Source organism: Canis aureus, chromosome 7 (genome assembly GCF_053574225.1).
Source record: "Canis aureus isolate CA01 chromosome 7, VMU_Caureus_v.1.0, whole genome shotgun sequence".
In the NCBI taxonomy this organism is placed as follows: domain Eukaryota; kingdom Metazoa; phylum Chordata; class Mammalia; order Carnivora; family Canidae; genus Canis; species Canis aureus.
In genome coordinates, this window is record NC_135617.1 from 21036178 (window position 1) to 21053059 (window position 16882).

Genomic DNA, 16882 nt, shown 5'->3' on the forward strand with positions numbered 1-16882 from the left:
GCCTATGGTGAACTACCAGGACCATCCTGACCAACATTAGTTCCTTCATCAGCCTCCTGCTACCAGATATTTCGAGCCAAGAGTTGTTGGCCTAATAGGAATTACAGTGACTTTGGTGTGGAAAGAGAAAAAGTATGTTCCCAGCATCATAGAGCCAAGTTGGTCTGTATCCTACCCAAAGATGCTTGTTCAGCTTAAGGGAATACAACTGTGAGTGGGAGTTTAGGAGTCTGAGGGGCAGGATGAAAGTGGATTCCTCATGTGTCTGGACATAGCCATGGACAAACTCCTCTAGAGCCCTTTGAAGGGTTCACAATACCTCTGAAAATGCCAGCACTGGAAGTTCTGCCCTGAAGAGGGCATCGAGGCCCAGTTCCTGGTGACCAGTGAAGCAGCAAAAACTACTGATAGGCGAAGCAAAATAGACCGTGGAAAGAAAGGTCTGGAGTTTGTCCCACAACCACTGAACCACTCCCCTCGCCCCCAACTGACTCTGTGCCTTCAGGGAGCTGGTTCCAGCCCACTCTCAAATCAAGGGAGAAGATGCAGGCTACAAATCTGAGAACAAAGATTTAAACTGGCCTAGACTTTAGAATCTGAAAGTGAGGGGTTTGATCAGGGTTTTTGTTTGTTTTCAAAGGAACACAAAAGAAGGAGGTACCAGACTATGATCAAAGAATAGACCAAACTCAAGGTAAAGTTATATGATCAATCAATAAATTAGAAAATAAAATCAGGTTATTCCATGCTTTTGCTCAAAACTCTACGGCTTTCTATTACTTTTAGAAAAAGTCAATTTCCTGGTCTGGCAGTGCTGGGTCATCTGGACCCTGGCAATTTGTACATTTAGCCTAAACTCTGTTTTCTAGCCAGACTGGCATTCTGGCTTCCAGTTCCTACCACCTTCTTTTTCATCTCAGTGGGCTTTTGTCATACTTTTCCACTAACTGCATTGTCCTCCTCTGAAGCTTTTTAAGACCTACTCCACTAGGATTTAAAAGGATCTTTTCAACTGCTTTATGTGACATCTTTCACCCCTGCTTGCACCACCACCGATCTTCCCGTTCCCCAAATACATCCTCATTTCCTAACATAGTACCCAACACGAAGTACACATGCAATGAATAGGCAATAAATAAAAGACTTCTATACTTACCACCGTGAACAAAAAATTACCAGAAACTTCATGTCTCCTATAACTTTTGAATAGAATCTACTTTTCAAACCTCTTTCTTGGAAGAGATTGGCATTTCTGATAAAATATTTTATTTTCTGATGGAGCTAAATGACATTATGACCAAATAAGAAATTAACAACTCACCCATCCAGCTGACTCTCAGCTGACCATGACCTTTTACCTTATTTGTTTTTCCTTATCTTTCACCTACCTATTATTATCTAACTATTCCCTTGTCACCAAAAGAACATCTTTTTGGAGAAGAAATTTTGAAACAGACCTGCATGATGCTCTCATTTTGCAGCAGGCTGGAAATAAACATTGAAATGTACAAATAATAATTTGTCAAAAAATATTTTTGAATTATTGGAAGTATTTCACAAATGTTTGCTTGCCTCATGGGGACCCATTCAAGTAAAGCTAGTGCCATGACTGAATTGAAGTTTTAAAAAGACCCAACAAATTTGATGTTACGATGATTTGTGTCTCTCCAATTTTTTTTTTTTTTTTGATGCTGTGATCAATTAGTGAAGTTTTGCTGCTACTCAGCAAACGGAGCTCATTTTCAGAGTCCTTGTTTATTAAAGTTTTGTAGCTTTCTTAAGGATGTTTGTTCTGTTGAATTTGGGATCAGTCCAAACTCAGGATTTGAATTATGGTTTTGGTCAGGAGGTAAACAAACTTCAGAGTGAGAGTCTACAGAAGTGGTTTGATATTGGGGGGGGGGGGTCTCCATGGGGAGCCAGGGCTTTACAAACGGTTTCTTGTCAGTGCTTTATGTCTGAAGAATTCCTGGATCTTTGAAGAATCACATGACTAATTATAGTTGACCACTGTTTTATATTTGAGAAATCTCATGATTGTTTTTGAAGAATCCCATGGCGGGGATTATATTGTGAGTGAAAAATGACCAACTCTTTAGAAAGGCTGGGATGGTTGTGTAATTAATTCAGAAATGTTTTGGCTGTGGGAAGTTATTTTGTGTTTTGCCTGCAGGGCTTTTGTTTGTGTATGTGTTTATGTCTGTTTTTGCAATTATCTTTAGCTAATTGTATAATTGCTTCAGCAGTTTTTTGTATATTTGCCTGTCTCTGAAAGTAGTTATTTAGAGCCCTTTATTTTGATGGTCAATGAGATTCTTTGGGCAGTCTTATACTTAGAAGTTAGATCCTCACCTAACGAATTGCATAGAGAATTAGAATAAGGAATTCTAAGGGTTTTTAGACTTTCCTTTTTTCATATACACTTTAACAATGATTAGCTAACCATTCTCTTCTATGGAAAAATGTCCCTACTAAAGAACATTTTGATTTGGCCTCTTCAGCCTTTTCTTCTTGTCGCATTCTTGAAATGAAGCATTTATATATGCACTGGTTTCTCTATGTAGCTAAAATGTATTGTTGTTTGACATTTATTTTGTTCTGTTTCATTCTCATTTGTATGTCCACTTACTGAAATGAGTTTTGCAACTCTATTTTCTCAAAGAGTATAAACTCCTTAATGTCAGAGACTTTATTCATCATTTACCTCTGACACATAGTAGATACTCAGTAAATATTTATCATATAATTTAGGTCTACCTTTTTCACATTGTATCCAATGTTCAGCGCAAAGCTTACAATACGGAGAATAACTCGTTTTTGAATGAAAGATCTAAAATGAATTCTTGTAATCTACATAAATCTCATCTAGTGCCTACATAAATTTGTCTACCTACATAAATGTCTTTGCTGATACATTAACATGAACTGGAAACAATTTTCTACATCACCTTTCTTCACTTTCTTTTCTGACTACAGTCAACCACTCATCAACAAACTATCTGGAGTCCTAATGTTTACTCTAGTTTTAATATCAGCTTCTGGTCCCTTTAGTTTGTAGAATTCTTGAATTATCCTCTTTCCTTTTTGGACTTGGCTCTAGCTCAGCTCTTGGTTCTGTTTACCTGTCTGGCTTTGCTGCCTTAGGTGTTTTCTCTCCAAACCATAATCTAAGCCTTGAATCTGTGGGAATCCACAGCCTAACATACTGATACTATTTCCAGAAATTAGGTACTAGGGAATAAAAAAAGTAGACTTGGTTGTCAACTGATGACACAAAATCCCAAAAAATTTTCCATGTAATGACAGGACATAAATCCTACACTTTTTAATGAAAATGACCTTCTATAAAAATTCATAGCTTTAAAATTTCAAAAAGTTTTAGTACCTTACAAAAAATAAGTCTTAATTTACCTTCAAGATAAACTAATTTTCTTACTCCACAATTACCCAGAAACAAAATAAATAAGTCTTTATTTATAAAAATATGATGCAAATATTTTTTAGAATAAGGACAAAAACAACTTTTATTTTAAAGTATGATATTCAAAATAACTAAAATGTGTGTTTATCAGTTGATAAGCCTTAGAACGTGCATTGTCCTATGTATCATTGTCCTATTTGTTACTTTATTGAAAATCCAGGAATTTTTCTTAATGTTTCAAGTTTTTATTTAAATCCTAGTTGGTTAATGTCCAGTATAAGATAGATGAAGGTAAGGGACTTTGGGCCTATGATTTCAAGGACAAATTGTACTATATAGTAATATAAAAAAAGTTTTTTCATTAAGGACAGACTTGCAACCCTGAAAAACAAATTGTCCTTAGTAAAACATTTATTTTATAAATTTGTCTATGGAGTTGACAGTCTTTAAAATTATTTTGTTTATAAGAAAAAATATAAATATATATTTGCGATTATTTCTTTGCCTCACATTGTAGCCACAGTACTTGTTGCATCTCTCATCCTCTCATTTTTTCTTAGAATATTTCTGCTACTCCATCAAAACTGCTCTTGTCAAAGTCAACAGTGACCTCTGTGCCTCTAAACCTGATACTAATTTGTCATTACACAAATTATTTGACTTCTCAACAGCATTGGCACAGTTTATCATTCCCTAGTCCCTGATAAACTTTCTTCTCTTAACTTGAGGATATCATTCTCTTTTCTGATTTTATTCCTATATCCCTTGTCTCTCCTCAGTCACCTATTTCTTTCAAATCTCTGCTGTTCTAAAATTCCAGAGCTCCTTTTGGTCCTCTTTTTCATCTACTTTCTTGTCCCTCTTATCCCTTGATGGTCTTGTCCAGCATTATGAAATTTAGTGTCCAGATATGTCTCTCCAGACCTCTTTTCCAAGCTTCAACTTCATTTCTCCATCCAACTTTCTGGGCTCTTACCCTATTGTAAAATAGATATTTCACATTTTTCATGTCCCAAACTAAACTCCATTCAACTTCACTGTCTCCAGCTTTTCCCACCTCTATTGATGATAATCATGCTTCCTGGTTGCTCTTTCTCACTCTCACTCTGGCTCACCATGGATTCTTTCTCTCATAACTCACATGTAATTTGTCCTAGCCTTGGAAATAGTCATTCACTGCTGCTATTCTGGCCCCGGGTTTTGTAATTTCTGGCTCAGATTACTGCAATGTCTTCCTAGCTCCTCCGGATGCCTCTACCCTTCTTCTGCTAGAGTGTAATCTCAAAAACAATCAGAGTTATTCATGAAAAATGTATGCCAGGTTATGCCAACCCTCTTCACAAAATTCAACTATTTCACTCAGAATAGAAATCTAAGTTCTTAAAATAGCTTATGAACCCCATATAGGTGTTTTCCATTACATCATTGAATTTATTTCCTTGTGCACTCCCTCTTGTTTGTCGTTAGAGTTAATTTCAACTCCTTTTTATTTTCCAGACACATCAGGCATGCTCTCACTTTAGGGTGTTTGCATTGCCTGAACAGTAGTTTTCCTTTATCTGAGGTTTCAGTTACCTGGGGTCAACTGCGGTTCAGGCAGATGGTCCTCCTCTGACTTATTGTCAGAAGATCAATAGTAGCCTAACGCTATGAAACAATGCCTATGTCATTCACCTCATTTCATCTCATTACAGGCATTTTATCACCTTACAGCATCACAAGAAGAAGGATGAGTAGAATATAGTAAGATATTTTGAGAAAGATATAACTTTTATTACAGAATATTGTTATAACTTCTATTTTATTAGTAGTTATTGTTGTTAATCTCTTACTGTGACTAGTTTATAAGTTAAACTTTATCATAGGCATGTATAGGAAAAAACAGTATACATGAGGCTCAGTACTATCGTGGCTTCAGTCATTCACTGAATTCTTGGAACATGTCCTTTATGGATAAGGGGGACTGCTGTATCTATGTTTTACAGTGCTCTGTCTCCAAGTATTCACTATGTTAACTCCCTCAGCTCTTTCAAATCCTCTTCAAAAACTACTTTCTCAAATGGAGCCTGACGATCTTCTTTAACATGTATCTTTTTCAAATGCTCCTTAGTGCCTTACTTGGCTCCATTCCCTCCACCTTCTTCCCCATATCACTTAATACCTTCTGAAAAGCTAAAAAATTATGTATGTTTATTGTCTGCCTCCTAGCATCAGAATATGAACTCCACAGGAAGTTGTTATCTTCATTGATTGTGTTGCTGTTACATTTCAAGAGCTAGCAAACGTTCTCACAACAAGTAAGTACTTCATAAATATTTTTTACATGACTGCATGAATGATGTATTCAAACACTTTTTCACAAGAGCCATATCCCCAGCAGGCAGCCAAAACTTTATCTTTGAGTGGGAGGAGAAACTGTTAAAAAAATGGAAACATACTGATCTTTGATGTCCTATGTGTAGTGGTATTTGAGACTGAATCCCTTAGATCTTTGTGGAGGACAGTGATATATTGGCTTTCTCTTATTTATTGTATTGACTGATTGAAGCAAAGTAACACCTCAGGGTAATGGCTGGAGTTTCCTCAGGAAAAAGCAGATACTTGTATGAAGAGGTATATCTTGAGAGACATAAGTAATAAGGCTCTGGCCCTACTTACTGGTTCTGACAGAGATAAGAACTTAGATGGTAACTAGATTCTGAGTAGAAGCATGCTGAAAATTGCTTCCATTTTCAGGTAAACAAGTCACTTCCAAGAGCAGGTTCATGAGCTTAAAGTATAGTCATAAAATGAGAGCAGGTAGGGAACTGATCTGATCAGAGGTAGGCACGCTAGGAGCTGGACATAGAAGCACCTATTAGTGGAGCCCTATAAAGGGCTTGCACTTTCAGAATAGAAAAGTAGCACTTTTAGCGCTTAATTATAAATGTATTTATAGTGTCATTAAATTTTTAAAATCTTTCAGCTTTCAGGTAGGTTTTGTTAACTCTTGTGTAGCCTAGATTTTGTTTTCACTATGTAAATTGGAGAAAATAATTTTTTGCCTACATATAAGCCAAAGAAATATAGGGGAGGGCAACTACAGCCTGAGTAAATCCAAATTAAGATGGTGGAGATATCACACTGTAAAAAAGGATAAGTAGAACGTAAGTCTACAACCAGATAGGAGGCTGTGAATGCAAATATGAGCCAGGACAGGTTAGTGGAACATGTTAACACTACCTTGGGATTTCCAGGAAGATTTTTGGAGAAGACTGATGATCCATTAAGCTTTTTATAGAACAATGATAAGGAAGTTCAGGTTTTTATGCTTAGGCAATGAAAAGAAATATGGATGATGAGCTGATTTTTTGAGAAATTAGTATTATATTTAGAATGAAAAACCTTAAATATATGTGTAGGCAGAGTATAAGCATCAAGTTAGAGTGACAAAATTGATGACCTGAGAGAAAATGTCATTGTACGATGGGTAAAAAATAAACAAACAAACGAAACTTAATCAAAGAAAATAATAGAAACAAAGCAAATCTACTTTTGAAACTGTTCAAAGAAAAACAAAAGCTACTATAAGTATGAATGTTAGAATGTAGAGAGATGAGATTTAAGGTAAATCCGAGCCTGGTAACCTCCATTCTTTCAAAAAAGGAGGTAACATTAGCAGAATAAAGAAAGGGAGACAAGATAATTCGTGGAAAATTAGATGAGCTGCTAAAATAAAAAAATAAAAAGAAAAAATATAATCGGATTGAGGAAGAAAAAAATATAATCAGATTGAGGATTTAAACTTGAAAAAAAAAAAAACTTCTCAAGATACTGTAGTGAGGAATAACTTCCTTATCTAATATCTCCAAATGCTTTGCCATCTATCTATGTATAAGGATATATGTAAAACCACAGGTAATAACAATAGTGTATATAAGCAGTTACGGAGACTAATATTCTATTTACCAACAATTTTATAATGTGGCAAATGCTTACAAATATTTTTACACAAAAATATATAAAATTTGGCAAGATATAACTACTCTCCCAGATTTTTATAACTTGTTCCCTTTATTATAAAACTGTATAAATGAGTCAGAGGCACCTTAATGTTGATACCAATACCTTTGTAAAGACAATGGAAGAAATCAAAGTAAATATGCTACAAGCACTCCTTACTTAGGGTTCTGCACAATCCCTGGACGAGGGGAGGTAAGAATGATTCACAGTTTACTGGTGGTGGATGTTGAAGTGAATATTTCTGGATCCCTGTGAGCCATTCTGTCTTTTTTATTGGACTTGCTTACATAAGATATTGTTTCAAAGGCTGTCTTAAGGAAGGATGATAACCATGCTACAAAAATAGAGCAATACAAATTCATAGAAAGTCTGAATATATTTGGCATCTATTAAGACATTAATGATGCATTAATGCAACTTTTTTTTTTTAATGCAACTTTTTAATTTAAAAATATACATGTTGGGCAGCCCAGGTGGCTTAGCGGTTTAGTGCCACCTTCATCCCAGGGAGTGATCCTGGAGACCCAGGATCGAGTCCCACATTGGGTTCCCTGTATGGAGGCTGCTTCTCCTTCTGCCTGTGTCTCTGCCTCTCTCTCTGTGTGTCTCTAATAAATAAATTTAAAAAAATATTTTAAATAAATAAATAATATACATGTTAATTTTACATTAAATTTTTTATCAGCCATTTCTATATGGATTTAAGTCACTTCTAAACTTCCTTTTTTTCTTCCAAAATTAGTGATTAAGCTCATATGTTTGGACTGACAACTAACTTAATTATCCCTCAAATGACTTCAGGTAGATTTAGCTGAGTAGACTCAGGAACAGAACTTAAACAATTATTTTGAACTCTAGGTAGTCATATCCATACAAAGTACTTGCTTTTCCCATTTAATGGTAAATAATTTCTTGCTAAAATTTTATAATAATTGAATTTAACATGTAAACATATAAATTATTTAGATATGACATTTGTAAAATGATTTTAAAAGTCAACAAGCATCAAGTGAGTAGTCCATAAATGTTAGCTCATTATTTTTAATTCATTATTAGGATTTTTGAAATTCAGACTTGGTACAATTCATTTATTATTTTCAAATTCACATGAATTTCTTCTCTCATTGAGTTTATCATTTTTATGAAGGACTACTTCTAATTTTCACTTTCACTGAATCAATTTCATTTAAATATCAATAAAGATTGCATTGTAATATTTTAACATTTATATGAATAAATAAATTTTATAATCATATGCACTCATTTAAAGGACCACAGGAAATGTTTTTCCATCGTGCCTTCTGCATTATGCTTAATGTAATGTGTGCCCTGCAGAAAGACTTCTTGGGAGCCTGTAGGTCACTGATCTGAGAAACAAATGAGACAGAGGTTGAAAGCAATAAAAATGATGTGCATTATTTATTATTTATTTTATATTTATTTTTAATATTTGCAAATATGCACTGATGGGAGAATCTCTGAGTTTATTTGCAAAAATTAAATGAGAATAATATCAAACACAGATGCTATATAGCTACGATAAATAGAATAATAGTTTTTTATAATTCCCTCAAATGGAAAGAGATCAACAGATACTAAGAAGCAATTAGAAATACTCTCAAATTCTTAGAAGTCAAAAAAACAATTCATAATAAGTTCTTCTACATTTTCTTCCTTCAAAGTAAGAGGATACTTTATATGTACTTTATGTAAGGTAGAACACATTTGCATATATGTTGTCTATTTTATTTTTGTTTTTCTCAATGCTCTATGTGAGAGCTTGCTCTTTGTTGTAATCATGTTATTTTTATGGAGTTCAGGTTGTGTTAAGGAGTTTACCAGACTTTAATGCATATCAGAAATGGTATGAGAACTAAGAATTAGGATCTTGAAACTGCATTTAAAAGATGTTCCACGTTAGGCATAATTTTTTATATATTCTGGTTTTGGGAGAGATCAAGACTACTGTTAAACTGGGAATACAATTAATTAGAAGGCATCAGTGAGTGACTTCTAACAGTTGAGCTGTTTTGATATGATCCACCTCCTGTGATCAGCCTTCCCATAGTCCTCATGCTCTTTTTTTTTTTTTTTTTAAGGATTTTATTTATTTATGCATGAGAGATACAGAGAGAGGCAGAGACATAGGCAGAGGGAGAAGCAGGTTCCTCACATGGAGCCCGATATGGGACTTGATCCTGGGCCCTGGGATCACGACCTGAGCCAAAGGCAGATGCTCACCTGCTAAGCCACCCAGGCGTCCCCCTCACGCTCCTTTTTGCTTCTCCTAAGCCTGTTTTCCAACACTATAATTCTGATCAACGTGTGTCCAGGTCTCTCCCTGTTAGCATCTTTTTTTTTTTTTTTTTTTTATGATAGTCACACACAGAGAGAGAGAGAGAGAGGCAGAGACATAGACGGAGGGAGAAGCAGGGTCCATGGGTCCATGCACCGGGAGCCCGACGTAGGATTCAATCCCGGGTCTCCAGGATCCGCCCTGGGCCAAAGGCAGGCACTAAACCGCTGTGCCACCCAGGGATCCCTCCCTGTTACCATCTTTGAGGAATCAAAAACCCTTGTTCAGTTAGAATGCTTTTGGCTCTAAGAAATAGAATACCCAGCTAAAAGTGGCCTAAACAATGAGAATGTTTCATTAAACTCATACTGCAATAAGCTAGAAGGTAGACAGTTCCAGAGGTGGGCAGTGGCTCTCAGCCTTATGGTGTGTCCTGACCTTTCCTTCAATGGCTGCTGTCTGAGAGTGCCCACCTAGTAGGGGACAACCCGTCATGAGGAGCTACCTCGATGGCTCCAGCTACCAACATGCTGTTACCCATGGTGGAGAGGATTCGAGTGGATATAGCTAGACCACTGGCATTTCACAAACTACCCATTTAGTCCTTTAGTTAATTTGAATAAAACTTTTTCACTTTAACCCTAGATTTATTTTTTTTAATTTGTATTTATTTAAATAATCTCTAGACCTCATGTGGGGCTCAAACTCATTACCTTGCGATCAAGAGCTGCCCACTCCCCTGATTGAGACAGCCTGGCACCCCCTTACCCTTAACTTCTTAAGAGCAAAGGAGAATAGGATTGTCAAACCCTGGTGACCATATTTCTTGAGCAAAAGTTCCCCTTAATACCTAAGTATATATAGAACAGAAAGATAGCTATCACGTTAACTAAAACTGGATGGCATAGATCAAAGGGCTGCCAATGGTGGACAATACTAAATGTCAGTGGTATTTACTCCTAAATTTGCATTGGCTGATGAAAAGCCACATGCATGGTGAATTGAAATACTGTCCCATATGATAAGATTGTCACAGAAATTTCAACATTATGCAAAGCTAAATTTTCTCAGGGTCATCATGCCAGGTTATCATTTCTCTACCTGTGCTTGAGGGATTATTTTAATAAGTAAAGTCTCCCTAGCCTATCGACACAGTAATTCAAGACCATATCCAGTCTCTGGATGTTTCTGAGAGGCCAGATAATCATGGGAGTTTGTTTGTTTATTTTTACAAAGTTTTCATTAGTTGTAAGCCATCATTCAGTGAAACAATTCTGCATTATTAGTGATTGCTCTAAACATTTCTCTCCAAGGCAATTTGACAAAAAATTGGGAAAGCTTCTTTAGAGTAGATTTCTTGGCTGTAGACCAGACTTCAAACATCCTTTTGGCTGTAAGAGCTCCTCAGCACTTACTGTGGATAACTCATTCTAATAATGACTGTACCTGATGTAATCAGGTCAATTGGAAAATTGGAAATAACTCACGGAGTTTAGAACTGTGGAAAAATATGATTTTGAGCGCCCTAATTAATGAGGAGTACAAATTAGGTTGGATCCTGTAAAGGGAGGAGTGCTGATTGGTTTTATTTATGTATTTGTTTATCTATGTATGTATTCATGTGTTTACTTTTATGTGCTTTGAGCAGAAAAACCTTCACTGTGTTCATCGGGGAGTAAAGATGCTGCATATCTCAAAACTGCAACTGAACTGGCTTTTAATATTGAAATGGATTTATTGGCTCAAGTGACTGAAGAACCCAAGGTTATTTGACTTCAGCTGACTTGATCCAGGGCTTAACTGATGTCACAAGGAACTCGTTTCTCTCTCTCCCTCTCTTCCACTTACTCCATTTGAGTATTCTTTTTAGGTCTTAAGCAGTCGCAAAATGAGCTGTGTAGCTCTTGTTGCTATTGTTCTTTTAGGTTGAAATTTAATGAACAGAGAGTGAAGTTCTCCTTTCTAGAACCTCCAGAAAAAGTCTCATTTAATTTCATTGGTTAAAGAAGCACATGAGTAATCTGCCTACCCCTATCAAATCAGTATATGAAATGCTTTGATCGTTTATGCCCGAGTAACCAAGGATAAGGTCAACTCCCTTGGGAACACATGAGATAAGAATGGGGATAGACTTGACCCTAGAAGAGAAACCTACTAAAGAACAAAAAAGAGAAGACTGAATGGTATTTGACACAAACAGAAGTTATTTGTAGCTTCCATATTTTTATTGTTTCTCTCATACATACAAATGTACATGCACACACATTCTTATGTACGTATCTGTAGAAACACACACACACACACACGTCCCATAAATATGCCAAAACTGTTCACATCTCTAAAAAGCATTTGCTGACTCCTTAACCAAGACAAAAGTCTTACTCCATTCCTGTGTACAACTCCAAATGCCAGAGATTTCAACATCATGCCACATAGTGTCTGCAGGCATCCCATCCCATCCAACATACATGGTAGAAAGATAATAATTAAATATGATAAAATCAACTCCATATGAAATAGGGGAGCATAGGAAATGACACAGTAGTCATCAGGGCACAGCACATATTTTGTCATGCTGGACAGATAGTAAATGATTTAGGCTTTTCTGGCCACATAAAGTCTCTATTGCTTATTCTCCTTAGTTTTACTTTACATTTGAAAAATATAAATGCCACCATAAGCTGTGGGCAGTACACCGACAGACTTATGTGGATACAATTATTAGGCTCATCTCTTTATCCCAAGGTTGCAAAAGTTTCATTGTATTTAAGTACCTCTGATTGGGTCCTCTTTCTATCCCTATTCAAATCACTTTGGCCATAGGAATGGGATGTTCTTCCTTATTAGGTCTAAGTAACTTTCCTGGAAAAAGGGAAAGAACATCGTCCTTACCACATATGGACTGAAGGTGGAAAGGGAAAGTTATGCCTAAATGGAAAAATGGAGTATTGTTATCAGAATAACAATAAGAATAATAACAAACATTTATATATTGCTTGTTATGGGTCAGGCACTTGTAAAAGCTCTTCATAAGCTTTGACATATTTAATTCTCACACTAAATTTAAGAAATATTACTATTACTTTAATCATTTTACAGCTGAGAAAACTGAAGGTAAAGAGGTTAAGTAAATGGCCTAAGGCCTCACAGCTGGATAATGCCAGAGTTATAATGAACCCAGGGTGGCTGGTCGTAAAATCTATCCTTTTATCTAGGGTACTTGCCCATCCAGAAATCCAGAAATCACAATATACCTAAAAGGACTTTAAAACACAAGACTTGATGAAATTACAAAATGATATATTGAGGATGATTAACCCTATATTTTATTTTAAAAGGGATACAATCCACATTAATATCAAATTTAATAAGAATAGGCCCAGTTCCAATATAAGTCTGTAGTTACCACATTAACACAATATAACAAAAGGAATATTTCTATATGATCGCAATTTGTTTATTCATTATTAAGTTGTTGACAGAATTTGGATTGTTTCCAAACACCATCTGTGTTTCTGATCTCTTGGATAAACACCTAAGAGTAGAAAGGCTGGATCATATAGTAGATGGATATTTAACTTTTTAAGGAAACTGCCAAACTGTTTTTCAAGGTGGTTGTACCACTTTTACATTCTTACTAGTATTGAATGAGAGTTCCAGTTCTTTCACATCCTCATCCAAAGTTAGTATAGTCAGTCTTTCTTATTTTATTCCTAATGGTATATCATTATGGTTTTAATTTAATTTACTTAATGAAATGATTAATTATATCGAGTATCTTTTTATGTTTATTGATCATTCATGTATCTTCTTGATAAACTTTCTGTTCCAATATTTGTATGTTTATTGTTGTTTCCTTAAAAATTATTTTGAGTCAGTTATATATTCTAGATACAAGACTTTTTATTACATCCATACTTTGCAAATATTTTCCCCAATTCTATAGCATATCTTTTCATTCTATTTGTGTTTTAAAGAGAAGTATTTAATTTTGATGAAGTCGACTTAATTATTTTATTTTATGGATTGTTATTTTGGTGCTATATCAAAAAAACTTAGCCTGACTCAGGATCAAAAAATGTTTCTTCTATATTCCACTAGTTTTATGTTTTATATTAAGGTAAGTTATCCCATTTTGGTGTTGTGCATGGCATGAGATTGTATATTTAAGTTCATACTTTTGCACTGGACATCTAAATATTTCAGCAGCATTTGTTGAAAAGACATGTATGCAGCTCTGTTTCTGGATTCTTTATTCTTTTTCATTTATCTATTTCTCTACCCTCAAATTAATACAACACTCTCTTGACTCCTGCAGTTTTATAATAAGCCTTGAAGTTAGGCGATGTTAATCTACTAGCTTTATTCTCTTTCAAAATTAGTTTGCTTATTCTAGGACTTTTATTTATCCATATGAATTTTAGAATCAGATAGTCAATTTTCATAAAAAATATGTGTTGGAATTTTGATTGAAATTATCTTAAGTCTATAGATCATTTGGAAACAATTTACAACTTAATAATCCTGAGGTTTCTAAGAAAAAACTTTTTTCAGTATTTCATACTCTTTGAAGCTACTGAAAATTTCAGTTCTTTAACCTTGTTTAATTCATATATTTATCTTCATTTTTTGCTGATTTCTTTCCTTATTTTTGTTTGCAGATTTCTTTAGATTTATAATTAGACTTTGTGTCATCTGCAAATTAAGACAGATTTAATTCTTCCTTTCCACTATTGATGTCCTTTATTTTATTTTATTTTTTGCCAAATTATGTCAATTAAAGCCGCCAGTATAATGTTGAATAGAAGTGGTAAAAGGAGACACCCTTAGTTTTTTCCTGATTTTAGAAGGAAATCATTCAGTGATTTACCAGTAAGTATAATGTAAGTAAGTTTTTTGTAGATGGCTTACATCAGGTCAAGACACTCTCTTTGATTCCTAGTTTATTGAGACTTTTTGAACAGTAATACATATTGGAATTGGAAATGGAGATTTTTTTTACAGTAAAATTTATAGAACATAAACTATGTATTTTTCTATAATGCCAGTGGGATCAACTTGGTTGAGAGTCTTGCTAAATCTTCTATATTAGATACTCTAATTCTACCAATAATTAAAAGTTATTTTCAATTATTAAGAGATGGAAGTATGAAATCTCTAACAACAATGTGGATTTATTAGTTTCTCCTTGCAGTTTGGCCTGTCTTTGCTTTATGTATTCTAGAGCTCTGATACAAGGAATGAAATGCTTCCAATTGTTATATTTTCTTGCGGAATTGTTGCCTTTATCATTATGAAAAGAGCATCTTTATTCCTAGTAACTTTCTCTGCCCTAAAAGTAACATATTTCCTGACTAACATTAACATAGCCATTCTAGGGCAGCCCAGGTGGCTCACCGGTTTACTGCCACCTTCAGCCCAGGGCGCGATCCTGGAGACCCGGGATCAAGTCCCATGTCTGGCTCCCTGCATGGAGCCTGCTTCTCCCTCTGCCTGTGTCTCTGCCTCTCTCTCTGTGTCTCTCATGAATAAATAAATAAAATCTTAAAAAAAAAAAAAACAATAGCCATTCTAGCTTTCTTTTCATAAGACTAACATGGTGTAAGCTTTATATAGTCTTCCTACTTTCTTTGTATTTTCATATTTGAAATGTACTTCTTGTGGTTAACACATTGCCTTGTCTTGCTTTTTTATAGACAAATTTTGTTTTTTAATTGGGATATTTAGACTATTTATATTTAATGTTATTGTTGAATATTTAAGTTTATATTAATCCTTTTTCTATAAATTTATTTGTCTTATCTGATTCTTATTCCCTTTTTTTCTCAGACTTCTTTTTAAATTAATTGAGTTTTGATGAATCAATTTTGGTCACTTTTTTGGCTTATTATCTGAGTTATTTTATTATTTTATTGGTTGCAACGGGATTTATGACACACATATTTAACTTAATACAGTTATCTTCAAAGGATTATACCACCTGACCTATACTATAAGAACCTTAAGATAATATGCTTCCATTTCTTCTCCAAAAGGCTTTCTAAACCTTTTGCTTTTACACATTATAAATTCTACACTAAATTTTTTTATTGTTTAGCTATTGATTATTTTTAAAAGAGATATAAACAGTAAGCTAAAACCTCACAGATATTTACCCACATAGTTAAAATCCTCAATTCTTGATATTCCTTTGTATAGATCCATATTTCTCTCTGCTATAATTGTCTTTTTGCCTTAAGGACTACCATAAGCTTTTTTTTTTTTTAATAGTATGAATCTATAGGTGATGAATTCTTCCAGTTGTTTTATGTCTGAACAAGTCTTTATTTTATCTTCATTATTGAAAGATATTTTTAATGGGTATAAAGTTCTTGGGAAATAGAATTTTCTCTTCTGGTATTTTAAATGTAGTTTTACTTGTTGTCTTAATTATATAATTTTCTGTAAGAAATTTGTCAACTCCATTTCCCTATATGTAATATGACCCTTTCCCTCTGGCTACTTCTAAGATTTTTCTCCTTATGACTCTGTTAAGCGATTCAATTGTGATATGACTTTGTGACATTTAATTTTATTTATTTGTATTTTTAGTGGCTGCATCTTAGATATTTTATTTAAACACTTTCTAAGCTTTGGGCGAAAAAATTTCTAAGCATCTTTTAAATGTTTCAAAATTTCTAAAGAAATCTGATAATAATCATTATTTTTAACTCTCAGAATTCACAACTTATGGCAATCTAAAACTATGAGTCAACATGGAGTTGGTAATGGAGATTTTTTATACAGTAAAATGTGTAGAATGTAAACTGTATTTTTATAGCAGTATAATTAACATTCAGTGTCATACTAGTTTCAGGTGTATGGTATAATAATTCACCAATATTTTAAAATATTTACTATTGAAGTATAGTTGACATACAATGTTATATTAGTTTCAGATGTGCAATATAGCAATTTGACAATCTCATACATTACTCAGTGCTTACCGTGCTAAGTGTGGTCACCATCTGTCCCCATAGAACATTATTATGATATTATTTACTATACTTCCTATGCTATGCTTTTCATTTCCATGACTTATTTATTTTACAACTAGAAATTTAATTCCCTTCACCTATTTCACCATTCTTCCACTCTGGCAGCCATTAGTTCTCTGTATTTGT

At 34.3% G+C, this 16882-nt stretch overlaps 1 long non-coding RNA gene across 1 annotated transcript; it reads left to right on the top strand.

The window, feature by feature from the left end:
- The first annotated feature begins 493 nt into the window (after positions 1-493).
- Positions 494-13489, top strand: LOC144316780 (uncharacterized). The gene is made up of 3 exons (XR_013382629.1): positions 494-694; positions 5630-5718; positions 11368-13489. It is a non-coding gene; the product is annotated as an uncharacterized LOC144316780 (long non-coding RNA).
- The last annotated feature ends 3393 nt before the right edge of the window (positions 13490-16882 follow it).